General features: G+C 43.8%; 1 protein-coding gene across 2 annotated transcripts in view; it reads left to right on the top strand.

The window, feature by feature from the left end:
• Positions 1 to 16,700, top strand: part of LOC140200864 (gamma-aminobutyric acid receptor subunit beta-2) — a 201,507-nt gene that overhangs the window by 149,931 nt on the left and 34,876 nt on the right. The window lies entirely within an intron of this gene.

Genomic DNA, 16,700 nt, shown 5'->3' with positions numbered 1-16,700 from the left:
GTACACATTTTTCCACAAGCTGCTTTCTTCATTTTCCCTTTGCACATGACAGAAATATTATCAGGATAGTTCAGCATCCTGGTACCTGCCAACCCTGTAGGATGTGCTGTCCTGGAGAGGTCACAAGGGGATCAGAATCAGCAATCAACATGAAAGCTTTTTAATAGTGTCTCCTCTATGAATTGAAAAGTTCAAAATTTTTTGCTCTTGTGAATTATGAATATTGCCAATAAATGTTCAAAATATTTCTGTCTCTGATTTAAGCATTGTGATGTGCTTTAAAATCTCATCAGTAACTTTCATTAGAGCTTCATTTTTGTCAGGCCAGGTATGAGACTTTGGAATGTATCCTCATATTTTCTCTCTTGATTTTTTACGTATGGGGGTGAAGTATTTTTGTTGATCATTGTTTCAAATAGGTTTATAACTTTTAGAGATGTAAAATTACTAAACTAAAATTGTCAACTAATTTTAATGAAATTTTGCTTAAATATGGGATAAAAGATAGGATATTTTACTGGATTATTAAAACAGATTCAGTTTCATTTATTTATCACATGTAGCCCCCTGGTAAGCCTCAGGCTCGCTCAGCTCGCTTCCGTCTAGGGGGAGCAGCCTTTGGCCCTGCCAAACTGGGTAATCAAGTTTATGTGGATGCTGTGTGATGTACCCCACCCCACCAAATAACAGACAGTACACCATATGCGATTAAATGATTACACTTTATAGATATTACTAGAACTATGTAATTAATAGAGATAAAACATAAAAGGAAAATAAAAGGCGCCAAACTTATCAAAGTTCCACCACTTTGTGCACGACAGTTGGAGCTCAATTAACGGAGTCTTCTTTCCACCATTCGATCCCCTACGACCCCCTCGACCCGCTGCCTGGGACCAACCACGGTGGTCGACCAGATGCTCTACACGAGTCTGTCTTCATCTCCTCTCCTCGCCAAAGACCCTGGGCCTCGAACTCCCGCTCGGGGTCCATTCCGCTGCCCAGCTTACAGCATCACGTCTCCTCTCCCTGTCCCCATTGCGCCTTCTGCCCCCAAAGCCCGCAAAAAAAAATAGCTTTCAGACACACAAGAAAGAATAACATCTATCCCAATTGGTTTGTTCTCTCTCTCATCAATAGTATAACCCAAACAAGCAGAGAGAGAAAGAGAACCCCTTATATAGCAGTTATTATTAAAGAAAAGCCATTTTAATTATAACATAACAAAGAAGCCATTTTGTTAGCCTTTGCAGTAACATAAAAGAAGAAACCCCTTACACTCTCCCCCACCAAATAAAGTCATGTCCTCATGACTTCTAAATAACTCGCCAACCCTTCCTGCAGACACAAAAACCCAATCCAGGTACAAACAGTGGCATTGCTCCCCAAACAGTGGACCTTACTCAGACGCTACATAGGCCAGCCTATCTGGGAGTTTCCTAATCCTCTGAGACCTCCGTACCCCCTCATCTAAACCCTTCAGGCTCGGACACTACTGGGGATACCTTGGGTCTGCTTGCCAACTGCTCTCTCAATCTCTCACTTATGCCACCACTGCAACACAGAGCCCCCATCTCGTGTCCGGGGCACCACTTTTTTTCCTTCAGGGTCCTGCAGTAACCCAGGCTGCCCACAACTAGTCCTTCCCCACTACACCTGACTAAGTGGGAGAAGGGCCAAAAATCTCTTCCTCAATCAAGAGGAAGTTAGCAAAAGGCAGCATGTACGACACGTCCAGCACATCATCCATTGAATCCGTATTCTTCCTCATTTCTTCGATCGGTAGCTACTGTTTGATTTTCTCCAAACTGAATTACTTAGCCTGGGCTGCCTGTGCAGCCTCTTCAGCCTCCTGCAATCAAGACGTCAGCTTCTTCTCTGACTCCTCCAACTCTCGTCCCAGTCTCAGCAGTTCTGACTCACGCTTCGTGTCAGTCTCCATCTGGGATGCAATTACACCACCAGCTTCTTCCAATCTGTTCTAGATCGATTTCTTGAGTTTCTGCTGATCCTTTCGAAGGCTGGTCATTGTTTCGTCTCCCTGGATTAATTCTTCAGTACATGACCGCGGTTTTGGCTCAGAATTCCGTTTCCTCGTCTTCACTTTGACGAGCGTGAACTCCAAGTCTTCAGTGGTTGTCCCAGGCTCCGGCACTCGCCTCACATCATAGTCCTCCAAGGCGAATCCAAACCCTAAGTGATCATCCACATATGCCATATCTCCAAACACCTCCACATCCCCCATGGTCTTTCTCATGCCCCAGGGGAAGGTTGCAGAGGCTCCGGATATGCCCTGTGGCATCTTTTCGGACCGGAATAATCCTAGGGGACCTATAATGGCCGACTTCACCTTGTCGGACTCACTCATCGGGATCTGGCAACATCCACTCCTTAGGTCCAGCACATTAAACCACGTCGCACAACACAAACAGACCATAGCGTCGTTGGCCCTCAAGGCCATATTCTGGTCAATGACAGTGCGCCTGTTCAGAGTCCTATAATCCACACACACGCTGCCTACGTCTTCCCCAGCTACAGGGGCCGGTCGCCATGACCTCTCTGTCACCAAGGTGTCTTCAGCGGTCAACTCCCCTCCCTCGTGGTATTTCGGAGTGTCTACTAAGAGGATCTCACCCTCAGATACTTCCCCCAGGCCATACCACAAGCGGCTCTCGTTTAAATTCAGTACTGGCCCAAGGCTGCTACACACATCCTCACAAGCAGCTCGAAACACTGGGTGCACAGACAATGCCCCCAAGAACTCCAGTTTCACTGACCAATAATCGTCTTGTGGATAATCACCGGCACTGGTAGCCCAAATCTCCAGTGCCCTTAATGTTGTCAAGGGTAAATGCTTCAGAAACCAGTTATAAAATGAACTATACAACAACTTGACCTGTGCCCCGGTGTCGAGGATGGCTTTAGCATAGTTTCCATCTATCTGTAACAACACATGGGGGCGTGGTCCCTCTAAGCCTTCAGGGATAGGGTCTTTTCCTTTCGGAAGTTGCTTGGTACATTACTGGGAACGTGCTCCCCCAGAGACCCTAAGCCGTTTCCCTACTGGGCCTCTACTAAATTTGCCGACATCTCTCTGATCAGCTGAACAACTGAGGGAGGGGCATATCCCCTTAAATGATCCCCCTGTCACTGCAAGCAATTCAGCTGCCGTCCTAGCCAGAGAAAATACATTGAAAGCTTTTCCTCAATCTCCAGACACAGGTATGGAAAGCCCCCCAGGCGCTGCATTTTTCTTCCAGTTGAACCAGACGCATTTTCCCCCGTTTTCAGATAACCGGCTGCTGTCACTACGGGGTAATTGAACCTGGCAGTTCTAACACCGTCAACAGCCTGCCTATTCAAACTTTCAAAGGCATGGCATCCTGGGAAGTTTGGCCAGGTGGATTCAGAATTGGCTTGCCTGCAGAAGGCAGAGGGTTGTGGTGGAAGAAGTATATTCAGATTGCAGGATTGTGACTAGTGGTGTCCCACAAGGATCTGTTCTGGGATCTCTACTTTTCGTGATTTTTATTAACGACCTGGATGTGGGGGTAGAAGGATGGGTTGGCAAGTTTGTAGACGACACAAAGTTTGCTTGTATTGTAGATAGTGTAGAGGATTGTCGAAGATTGCAGAGAGACATTGATAGGATGCAGAAGTGGGCTGAGAAGTGGCAGATGGAGTTCAACCCGGAGAAGTGTGAGGTGGTACACTTTGGAAGGACAAACTCCAAGGCAGAGTACAAAGTAAATGGCAGGATACTTGGTAATGTGGAGGAGCAGAGGGATCTGGGGTTACATGTCCACAGATCCCTGAAAATTGCCTCACAGGTGGATAGGGTAGTTAAGAAAGCTTATGGGGTGTTAGCTTTCATAAGTCGAGGGATAGAGTTTAAGAGTCGCGATGTAATGATGCAACTCTATAAAACTCTGGTTAGGCCACACTTGGAGTACTGTGTCCAGTTCTGGTCGCCTCACTAAAAGAAGGATGTGGAAGCATTGGAAAGGGTACAGAGGAGATTTACCAGGATGCTGCCTGGTTTAGAGAGTATGCATTATGATCAGAGATTAAGGGAGCTAGGGCTTTACTCTTTGGAGAGAAGGAGGATGAGAGAAGACATGATAGAGGTGTACAAGATAATAAGAGGAATAGATAGAGTGAATAGCCAGCGCCTCTTCCCCAGGGCACCACTGCTCAATACAAGAGGACATGGCTTTAAGGTAAGGGGTGGGAAGTTCAAGGGGGATATTAGAGGAAGGTTTTTTACTCAGAGAGTGGTTGGTGCGTGGAATGCACTGCCTGAGTCGGTGGAGGCAGATACACTAATGAAATTTAAGAGACTACTAGACAGGTATATGGAGGAATTTAAGTTGGGGGCTTATATGGGAGGCAGGGTTTGAGGGTCGGCACAACATCGTGGGCCAAAGGGCCTGTACTGTGCTGTACTATTCTATGTTCTATATTCTAACCCTGTCGCTCTCCCTCAACCAACCACTGCCACTCATCTAACAACTGAGAGATCTGCTCCGCCCACATTTCGTATGCCTCCACCCCTTTAGGGGTGGAGAATATCCCAAAAGCCAGACGGAGCCTGCCATAGCTGGAACATTTATTCGCAGACACTACCTCCGAATCAGACCACTCTCTCCTCTCTCTTCTAACAGTATGGACAGCCCAAGGTTCCGCCTCAGCTGGGGCACCAATAGACACTGGCAGTCCCACCACCAAATCGTCAGCGCTAGTCTGAACTCGAACAAAGACCTCTGGGTTACCAACAGCCACTCCGCCCAACACGCACGCAGTAATAACCAGCAATCCCACAGAGACACACATTACTAACCGCAATCCCACAGCAACACAGCAGCACTGATTTAAACAGATCAATCACACAGCATCCCACAAATCTCGGATGAAGCCCCCAAATGTAGCCCCTGGTAAGCCTTAGGCTCACTCAGCTCGCTTCTGTCAAGGGACAGCAGCCTTTGGCCCCATCAAACTGGGTAATCAAGTTTGTGTGGATGCTGTGTGATGTACCCCACCCTGCCAAATAACACACAATACACCATATGCGATAGAATAATTACACTTTATAGATCTTACTGGAACTATATAATTAATAGAGATACAATATAAAAGGGAAAGTAAAAGGCGCCAAACTTATCAAAATTCAACCACTTTGTGCACAACCGTTGGAGTTCAATTAACGGAGTCTGCTTTCCACCATTTGATCCCCTCCGACCCCCTCGACCCACCACCTGGGACCAACCATGGTGTTTGACCAGACGCTCCACGAGTCTGTCTTCGTCTCCTCTCCTCATCGAAGACCCTGGGCCTCGGACTCCCGCTTGGGGTCCGTTCCGCCACCCAGCTTACAGCATCGCGTCTCCTCTCCGTGTTCCCATCGCGCCTTCTGCCCCCAAAGCTTGCGAAAAAACAATAGCTTACAGACACACAAGAAAGAATAACATCTATCCCAATTGGTTCGTTCCCTCTCCTATCAATAATATAACCCAAACAAGCAGAGAGAGAGAAAACTCCTTACATCGCAGTTATTATTACAGAAAAGCCATTTTAATTATAACATAACAAAGAAGCCATTTTGTTAGCCTTCACAGTAACATAAAAGGAGAAATCCCTTAAACACATTTAAATCAAAGTATACAGTGAAATCTGTCACTTGCATTAACAACCAGCACATTCAGGCTTCAACATACCATGCCCAAAATGTGCTGCAGAACAACACAAGGAACAGCCATAACAACAGCAACAAAGTAACAGCATCAGAACCAGCCACTTTCCTCCTTCCCATCCCCAACTACCAACTCACACATGTAGATAGGACTCCAACACCAGGGCAGGCCTTCTCTGTGCCGCCAGTGGACATACGGACTCATAGACATTGGGCCTCTGAATTCCCCATATGCTCACAGACATCAGGACTCAGCTTTTGGATTCACTGGCTTTGAACTTCGACCTAACGGCTTTAATCAGGTGTCACCGACCACAGGATCACAAACTCCAGGCCTCGTACTCTGGATTTGCATGGACCTTCAGCCCCAGGACTTACTGACCAGGGGGAAGGACGTCAGTCCTTGTGCCTCCTGTTGTATGGAGCTTCGATCCTGGTACTTGCCGACCCTGCAGGATGCCCTGTCCTGGAGAGGTCACAAGGGGATCAGAATCAGAATCAGGTTTAATATCACTGTTAACTTTGTGGCAGCAGTACAATGCAATACATGATAAATATAGAAAAAAATGAATTATAGTAAATATATATTTGTATATTAAATGTTTAAGTTAAAATAAATAGTACAAAAACAGAAATAAAAAGAAGTAGTGAGGTACTGTTCATGGGTTCAATGTCCATTTAGAAATCAGATGGCAGAGTCACAATAGACAATAGGTGCAGGAGTAGGCCACGCAGCCCTCCGAGCTAGCACCACCATTCACTGTGATCATGGCTGATCATCCACAATTAGTACCCTTTTCCTGCCTTCTCCCCATATCCCTTCACTCCGCTATCTTTAAGAGCTCTATCTAATTCTTTCTTGAAAGAATCCAGGGAATTGGCATCCACTGCCTTCTGAGACAGAGCATTCCACAGAAGCACAACCCTCTGTGTGAAAAAGGTTTTCCTCAACCCCGTTCTAAATTGTCTGCCCCTTATTCTTAAACTGTGGGCCCTGGTTCTGGACTCCCCCAACATCAGGAACATGTTTCCTGGCTCTAGCGTGTCCAATCCCTTAATAATCTTATATGTTTCAATCAGATCCCCTCTCATCCTTCTAAGTTCCAGTGTATACAAGCCCAGTCGCTCCAATCTTTCAATATATGACAGTGCCTCCATCCCTGGAATTAACCTCGTGAACCTACGCTGCACTCCCTCAATAGCTAGAATATCCTTCCTCAAATTTGAAGACCAAAACTGTACACAATACTCCAGCTGTGGTCTCACCAGGGCCCTGTACAACTGCAGAAGGACCTCTTTGCTCCTATACTCAACTCCCCTTGTTATGAAGGCCAACATGCCATTAGCTTTCTTCACTGCCTGCTGTACCTGCATGCTTACTTTCAGTGACTGATGAACAAGGACACCTAGATCTCGTACTTCCCCTTTTCCGAACTTGGCACCATTCAGATAGTAATCTGCCTTCCTGTTCTTGCCACCAAAGTAGATAACATCACATTTATCCACATTAAACTGCATCTGCCATGCATCTGCCCACTCACCCAACCTGTCCAAGTCATCCTGCATTCTCATAACATGCTCCTCACATTTCATACTGCCACCCAGCTTTGTGTCATCTGCAAATTTGCTAATGTTACTTCTAATCCCTTCATCTAAATTATTAATATATATTGTAAATAGCTGTGGTCCCAGCACCGAGCCTTGCGGAACCCCACTAGTCACTGCCTGCCATTCTGAAAAGGGCCCATTAATCCCTCCTCTTTGTTTCCTGTCTGCCAACCAATTTTCTACCAATGTCAGTACCCTACCCCCAATACCATTTGCTCTAATTTTGCACATTAACCTCCTATATGGGACCTTATCAAAGGCTTTCTGAAAGTCCAGGTACACTACATCCACTGGCTTTCTCATGTCCATTTTCATAGCTACATTCTCAAAAAATTCCAGAAGATTAGTCAAGCATGATTCTATCCAAATATGCCGCTATTTCATCTTTTATAATTGATTCCAGCATCTTCCTCACCACTGATGTCAGACTAACTGGTCTATAACTGCCTGTTTTCTCTCTCCCTCCTTTCTTAAAAAGTGGGATAACATTAGCTACACTCCAATCCGCAGGGAACTGATCCTGAATTTATAGAACATTGGAAAATGATTACCAATGCATCCACAATTTCTAGAACCACCTCCTTAAGTACCCTGGGATGCAGACCATCAGGCCCTGGGGATTTATCAGCCTTCAGTCCCATCAGTTTACCCAACACCATTTTCTGCCTGATGCGAATTTCCTTCAGTTCCTCTGTTACCCTGGGTCCTCTGGCCACTATTACATCTGAGATATTGCTTGTGTCTTCCCTAGCGAAGACAGATCCAAAGTACCTGTTCAGCTCGTCTGCCATTTCCTTGTTCCCCATAATAATTTCACCCATTTCTGTCTTCAAGGGCCCAACTTTGGTCTTAACTAATTTTTTCCTCTTCACATACCTAAAGAAGCTTTTACTATCCTCCTTTATATTCTTGAATAGCTTACCTTCGTACCTCATCTCTTCCCCCCGTATTGCCTTTTTAGTTATCTTCTGTTGCTCCTTAAAAGTCTCCCAATCCTCTGGCTTCCCACTCATCCTTGCTATGTTATACTTCCTGTCTTTTATTTTTATACTGTCCTTGACTTCCCTTGTCATCCCCGGTCGCCCCTTACTTCCCTTAGAATCTTTCTTCCTCTTTGGAATGAACTGATCCTGCACCTTCTGTATTATTCCCAGAAATACCTGCCATTGTTGTTCCGCTGTCATCCCTGTTAAGGATTCTTTCCAGTCAACTTTGGTCAGCTCCTCCCTCATGGGACCATAGTCCCCTTTGTTCAACTGTAATACTGACACTTCCGATTTTCCCTTCTCCCTCTCAAATTGTAGATTAAAACTTATCATATTACGGTCACTACCTCCCAATGTCTCCTTCACCTCGAGTTCCCTTATCAAATTTGGCTCTTTACACAGAGGAAGAAGCTGTTCCTGAATTGCTGAGTGTATGCCTTCAGGCTTCTGTACCTCCTTCCTGACGGTAACAATGAGAAGAGAGCATGTGGGGATGGTGGGGATCCTTATTTATGGATGCTGCCATCCTGAAGCACCATTCCTTGAAGATGTCATGGATACTGTGGAGGCTTGTAACCATGATGGAGCTGACTAATTTTACAACTTTCTGCAACCTACTTTGATCTTTTGCTGTAGCTCCCCCACACCAGATAGTGATACAGCCAGTCTTTGTGTACAATGTTTACCAACCCATTATCTGTCCAGGGGGATCGCTGGCCTTTGAATATGGAACACTCCAACCCGGACTCTGGCCTAACCTCGAACTCCCCTCATCCCTTTTCCTAAATCCTAGCCTGATCCCTAACTCTCCGCGCTGTCCCCAAAACTAACCATACAAACATAACCTCAACTGTATCTGAGTTATGATCTCATGGACATTGCAGCTTGACATTGTCTTAACCATCTCATTAATAATAAACTTCACTTATCTTTAATGTTAGATCCAAGGTCTGTGATTTGGTCAGGTAGCTATCAGATCAGCATGAATGAATTAGGTCTTAAAGCCTGTTTTCATCCTGTATAACCCCTTACTCTATTTGGGAGACCTACTGACTGTGACAGAATGCAAATGGAAGGAGGCCATGCTAGAACTAAAACTAAAGCAAAAATTCTGCTGATTATGTATTTCAAATGGACTCCCAAAGTGACTTGAGAATCCTTGTGCAGTGTTCCTCAAAGATTAACTTGCAGGTTGAGTCAGTGGCAAGGAAGTTAAAAGAATTAGCATTCATTTCAAGAGGACTAGAACATAACAGCAAGGATTGTAATTCTGAGGCTTCATAAGGCATTGGTCAGACTGAACATGGAGTATCGTGAGCAATTTTGGGACCCTTGTCTACGAGAAGTACTAGCATTAGAGGGGATCCAAAGAAGGTTCATGTGAATGATTCCAGGAATGAAAGGGTTAAGATATGATGAGTGTTTGATGGCTCTAGGTCTTTTCTCACAGGAGTTGTCAAGAATGAGTGGTGATTTCATTGAAACCTATTGAATATTAGGCCTAGACAGAATGGATGTGGAGAAGATGTTTTCAATAATAGGGAGTTTACAAACAGAGGGCACAGCCTCAGACTACAAGGGCATCCCTTTGGAGCAGAGTTGAGAAGGAATTTCCATAGCCAGAGGGTGGTGAAGCTGCAGAATTTAATGCCGCTGACAGCTGTGGAAGCTAAGTCACTGCGGATACTTGAAGCAGATGTTAATAGGTTCAGGATTAGTCAAGGCATCAAAACTTACGGTGGAAGGCAGGAGAATGGGATTGCGAGGGATAATAAGTCAGCTACGATGTAATGGCAGAGCAGTTTTGATAGACCATATGGTATAATTTTGGTCTTTTGTCTTATAGTCTTATTTCATATATTTCCTTATGACACTGGAAGTCACCCAACCAAAAAAGACTGTGATTATTCACCTTATCTATGTGCCTCATAATTTTATACGCCTCTATAAAGTCACTCCTCAGCCCCAGGGGAGAAAAGCCACAGCCAATCTGGTCTCTCCTTATAATTCAAATGCTTCATGTAGGATAATATCATTGTGAATCTTATATGTGCCCTTTTCTGCTTAATGCCTTACTTCCTATAGCTGGCAGAACTATACACAATAGTCCATATGTGGTCTCTCAGGCTAACACGATGTCCCAACTCTTGTGCTCTATGCCTGACCAATGAAATGTTTCAAGTATCTCACTCCCCTTCACAGAAAGAAGTTCACCTATTTTTTTACAGATGAGAGCAGCTGTGATCAAGTTACTTGAGCAATGTTGTACGAGCGGAGCTCAACAAGCAAGTGGCAAACCAGATCACGTGGAGGTTGGAGCATTCAGTGCTTTGTGTGAACTTTTTGGTTGCTATTTGTGGTAAATACGCTAGTATTTTCCAAACCAAGTGATTATGGCACTTCCCGGTAGGAATAATGTAACCTTCCATCATTTCACCATTGGATTGAAACTGCAGATATCCCTCACGTCATGTGCAGTGCTTAAGTTGTCAGGAAAGCATAGTATAGAGCTAACATTTTGAGGTAAATGCATTCTCTCTCTCAGTCATCAAAGGTTATGAGTGCATATCACAATATGCATGGGCAATCAACAAGTTATCTCAAGAACCTCATTGTAAGTAAATATTAGTAATTCCCTGAGATATAAAATGTGGAAGGTATTTAATCTCTGTTTCATCCAGTTTTCAAAATCATAAAGAAAAGTATGGAAGGTAAAAGTCTGATAGAATGCTTTATGTTCATGGTTGCCATATTGTTGATCTAGGCACATGAGGTAGCTAAATATGCAACACACACAAAATGCTGGTCACACAGCATCTGTGGAAGAGAATAAACAGTCGAAGTTTCCAGCTAAGACTCTTCATTAGGACTGAAAAGGAAGGGGGAAGATGCCAGAATAAGAAGATAGGGGAAGGGAAAGGAAGACAAGCTAGATAGGTAAACCAGGTGGGTGGGGGAGGGGCAATGAAGTAAGAAGCTGGGAAGTGATAAGTGGAAAAGACAAAGGGCTATAGAAGGAGGAATCTGCTAGAGGAGGAGAGTGGATCATGGGAAAAAGTGAAGGAGGAAGGGCACGGGGCAGGTGATAGGCTGGTGTAGAGAAGATATAAGAGGCCAAAGATGGGAAATGAAGAAGAGGAAAGAAGCAAAGAAAGAATATCGGATGTTGGAGAAACCGATGTTCATGCCATCAGGTTGGGGGCTACCTAGATGGAAAATGAGGTATTCCAACCTGAGAGTGGTCTTTTCGTGGCATAAGAGGAGACCATCACCTCCCAGCTTCTTAATTCACCCCTGACCCACCTGGCTTCACATATCACCTTCTAATTTGTCCTTCTTTCCTTACCCCAACTTTCTTACTCTGGCATCTTCGCCCTTCCTTTCCTGCCCTGATGAAGAGTCTTAGCCCAAAATGTTGACTGTTCATTCATTTCCATAGATGCTACCTAACCAGAATTCTGTGTATGTTGCTCTGGATTTTCGACATCTGCAGGATCTCTTGTGGTTGTAGTTAAATATGCATCAAGTTGTTAGTCAAGTCCAAGGAAGCTGTTAAGAACTTGATCTGCATATAGGATGTGCAGAAATTTATTATTGACACAGTTTCTAAGTGGGATAATAGGTACCATGTGGCAAAACAACTGTTTTTTTGATAATTCTGAGCTTGCAGAACTTAGAATATGTTTCAGAAAGAACATCTGCAGGCATTCTGGCCTCTGCAAGGGACTGGCCGCTGTTGGTGGACCTCGAAGGGCTGCTGAAGTTCCCCAACCATATCGCAGCCGCCACCCTGCGACCAGACATTGTCCTAGTGTCTGAGTCGACTAAGCAAGTGGTGCTGCTGGAGCTGACAGTCCCATGGGAAGATAGCTTGGAAGAGGCCTTTGAAAGGAAGCTCTCCAAGTACGCAGGACCGGTCAGCAACTGTCAGCAGGCTGGATGGAGAGCGAGGTGTCTCCCAGTGGAGGTTGGTTGTAGGGGATTCCTAGCCCGTTCTTTAGTTAGAGCCTTCAGCATTTTGGGCATCGAGGGAGAGAGGAAGAGGAGAGCCATCCGCAGTACCACCAATGCGGCAGAGAGGGCCTCAAGATGGCTGTGGCTCAAAAGAGGGGAGCCATGGAGTCATAAGTAGCTAGCCATCTGGACACAAGCTGGGGTCTGATCAGCCCCGGCTGGGTCACCCGGAGGAGGTTGTATGATGTTGAAAGGCCCGAAACACCCGATGGTTCCAGGAGCATCACTGAAGATGTGTCCAGAAGCATCAATAGATGTATGTACACAGCAGAAAACTATTTAGCCTGATAATTTGTGAGGTATGTTAGAGATGAATATAGAGTCATTGGAAGAAGCAGATTCTGAATCAAAGTATTATTTAACATCAAAAGATCTTTGACTCTGAGATCATCTGATGTTGAACAGGATCCTAATCAGCTTCTAGTAGCATTCTAAATTGATCTGAAAAAATACACTTCAAAGAAATATACATGATGATACCTAGGTAGGTGAATGGTTAGTTACATCTTTCTCTTATGCTAGAATCAGTCTTGGACTTATTTTGAGCATATCTTATTCTCATACTGAATAGTTGGCTTTATCCCTTGTGAAACTTCTTAAAATAGATAGCACCTTTTAAAGACAGCCAATTTTCAATACAAATTGGTAAATGCCGATCCTGCTAATCATGCCAATTGCCTTTTATAGCTCAATAAATGTTATACAGGTGCCCATTTGCAGATTTTGCCTTGTAACAAGCACATAGTTTAGGGTTTGTCAATTGGTATCATGGAGTCCTCGAGTAATATAGCATGGAAATGGGCCTTTCTGCCCATCTTGTCTATGCCAACCAGATGCTAATCCAAACTAGTCCTATTTACCCGCATTTGACCCCTATCCCTCCAAGCCTTCTTTTAGGTAACAAATGGTTGAACATCTAGTCCTGACATTATGTAATCTCCTTATGGTGGCATCTTACATCAAGAAATCTTTTCAAAAGGGCCCTTACAAACAAACTGCCAACAACAATGAGCACAAATATTCCTCAGCAGTTCATAGATTCTGTCAGTACCTCTAGTTGACCTCTGTCTTTTTGTGTATTTCCCCCCGCCATCAGTCTGTGGTTTTGAATTGCCACGTGCTCCTGCTCTACTCCGGCCCCTGTATTACTGAGTACTCCGTTTCTCATCTGTTTCTCATTATTACCTGTATTGCTGCCACCTGTGTCTCATTGTGCTCCACCTATCATCTGCCTCTCTGTTAATTGCTCAGTGTATTTTAGTCCTGTGTTTTCACCTGTTTGTTGCCAGATTGTGACTGTGAGTTTTCCTGAGCCTTTTCACCATTTGTATCTGTACTCTGGCCGTCTGAATATTGACTCTGCCTGTTTCCCGATTCTGGTTTTTGGATTTCTCTGGCTGTTTTGATCTCTACCTGAACTTTGACGCCGACTTTGTTTGCACCTTGGGATTTGTTACTCAATTAATATCACTGTGTGCAATTGGATCCCTGCTCCACCGCCTTGACAGATTCAGAGAATCCTGAAGACAGAAATGGGCATTATTGATCCATGTTGTTCATGCCAACAGTGATGCTGATCAACATTAATCCTGTTTGTCTGCATTACATAACACCATAAGATATAGGAGCAGAATGAGGCCATTTGACCTGTTGAGTCTGCTCAGCTATTCGATCATGCCTAATTTTATTTTCTCAACCCCATTCTCCTGCCTTCTCCCATAATTCTTAACCACCCCACCTTTCCAATCAAGAAAACAGATGTCCATGGCCCAGTCCGATTGGAAGTGGAGAGGGTTACCAACTTTAAGTTCTTAGGTGTTATTTTTTTCAGAGGACCTGTCGTGGGCCCAGCATGTATGTGCAATGATGAAGAAAGCACAACAGTGCCTCTACTTTCCTAGGAGTTTGCAGAGATTGGCATGATATCTAAAAATTGACATACTTCTATAGATGTGTAGTGTAAAGTGTATTGACTGGCTACATCACAACCTGCTATGGAAACGCCAAGGCCCTTGAACAGAAAGCCCTACAAAGGGTAGCGTACATCACAGGTAAAGCCTTGCAAAGCCCTGTACATCACAGTTAAAGCCTTCCCAATCATTGAGTGCATATACATGAAACGCTGTCACAAGAAAGCAAAATCCATCATCAGGGACCCCACCATCCAGGACACGCTCTCATCTCACTGCTGCCATCCGGAAAAAGAAGTACATGAACCTCAGGACTCACACCACCAGGTTCAAGAGCAGCTTCTACCTTTGACCACCAGGCTCTCGAACCAAAGAGGACTTCACTTGCCCCATCATTGAAAGGTTCCCACAACCAATGGACTCACTTTCAAGGATCCTTCATCTCATGTTCTTGATATTTATTGCTATTTATTTATATTTACATTTGCACAGATTGTTGTCTTCTGCACTCTGGTTGAGCACCCTAGTTCATTGATTCTGTTATAGTTATTATTCTATAGATTTGTTGAGGATGCCCACAAGAAAATTAATCTCATGGTGACATATATGTGCTTTGATAATAAATTTACTTTGAGCTTTGAAGAACATGTACATCCTTCCTTAAATTCACTGAACAGCAACATATTCCACAGACTCACCACCCACTGGCTGAAGAAATTTCTCCCTTTCTCAGTTCTAAATGGATGCAACAGCACTCAGATTAGTAGTACTGTGATTAGTTCTGAAGCTGAGCAGGGAAGGTTAAAGTCTGGCAGAGTAATAGTGATAGAAACCTTAATAGTTGGAGTGACAGGCAGGAGTTTATGTCTGTGAAATGACACCACGATGGTGTGTTGCGTCTTGAGCGCTAGGGTTGTAAGTGCCTCAATAGCTGCGGAACATTTTCAAAAGGGAGGGGGAGCAACCAGAGATCATTGCATACATTGGTACCAATGACTTGGCTTTAAAGGGAGAAGAGATCCTGTGCAGTGAGTATAGGGAGTTAGAAAAGAGACTGAAAAGCAGGATCTTGGAGGTGGTAGTCTCTGGATTACTCCTCGTGCCGCATACTAGTCAGACTGAAAGAGGAATAGAAAGATAGAACAAATGAATGAGTGCCTGAGAAATTGGTGCAGGGGGGCAGGATTTCATGTTCTTGTATCACTGGAACCTCTTCTAGGGCAGAGATGACCTGTACATGAGGGATAGGTTATACCTTAACTGGGGGAACCAATATCCTGGCCAAGAGGCATGCCAGTGCTACTGAGGAAGACTGAAATTAATTTTGCCAGTGAGTGGGGACTATAGCATAGTCAGAAAATGGAGGGATTGAGGGGAAATTAAATGTCATGACCAGCAAGAACAGGCAGGAGCAAGGTAATTAACACAATGGGATGGACAGATTGAAATCTGTATATTTTAATGCTAGAAGTATAAAGGGCAAGGGTGATTAACTTAATACATGGAATTATGATTTTGTGGCCATAACAGAGGTTTGGTTGAAGGAGACATGGATGCTTGATGTTCCAGGGAATCCTAGTGCAGTGAGGGGTAGGATATTAATTTAAAGGATATCAGCTCACATTTGGTTCCCAGATGATACAGGTTGAGACCTACTCAGATATATTCCCCTTCGGTTATACCAAAGGAAGCTTCGTTCACTAGGAAGGTTTGTTTATAATATGAATAGCCCGTGGTATATGTGGACAATTGTTCAAGCATCCAGATGTTCAGGTGCTGTGTATGTCCAAGCACTCGTGCATCATACTCCACTCACAAGGACGGATCTGGAAATAATATTTTGAATTTCAGGACAAATAAATTAAGTAAAATGCTAACAATTTTCTGACATTTGCACAGACAAACGTTATACCACAGAAGTTTAATTTCCGGTAATTTTAATGGTGATTCAGCTGTTATTTCTGTTACGAAAAATGGATTGAATGAAGTAAAATTAAACAGTTATGTTCATAGTCAATTGAAGTATCTTAATTTTTTATTGAAACAACAGTCTAACGTAAGTTGTGACCATCTGGTGGTTTCCAGATTGTCATGCGGCTTCATCTGTGCTACAAGGAGAGATTCCAAACACTGCAACTGTTAAACATAGTGAACGAGAGAGGTTTACCATCTCCCTGGTGCCAGTAATAATGTGGTATCATCACATTCATTTTCTGATATTTACTAAGAACAAATCATCTTCTTATAACCCTACTTCAATCACAATAACTATCAATTATTTATTATTCTGAGTCTATATTAAATAAGAATTAAATGATCAGTAGTAAATTTGAGTCTTCAGTGCTTATGTGATCTACATCATTTATTTTTTGTAAATGTGTTACTTAATGAATACAGTTCTACACTTCCTAGTAGAAAAATGTGTATAAACTCTATAATTTTTTGATGAAATCTGTTAAACTGCAGTAAAGCTTTTCAAGAAGCTTACGTCAG

The sequence above is a fragment of the Mobula birostris genome, chromosome 7 (assembly GCF_030028105.1).
Source record: "Mobula birostris isolate sMobBir1 chromosome 7, sMobBir1.hap1, whole genome shotgun sequence".
Lineage (NCBI taxonomy): Eukaryota > Metazoa > Chordata > Chondrichthyes > Myliobatiformes > Myliobatidae > Mobula > Mobula birostris.
Note: the sequence above shows the minus strand (reverse complement) of the source record. Positions and strands in the feature narration are given on the sequence as shown.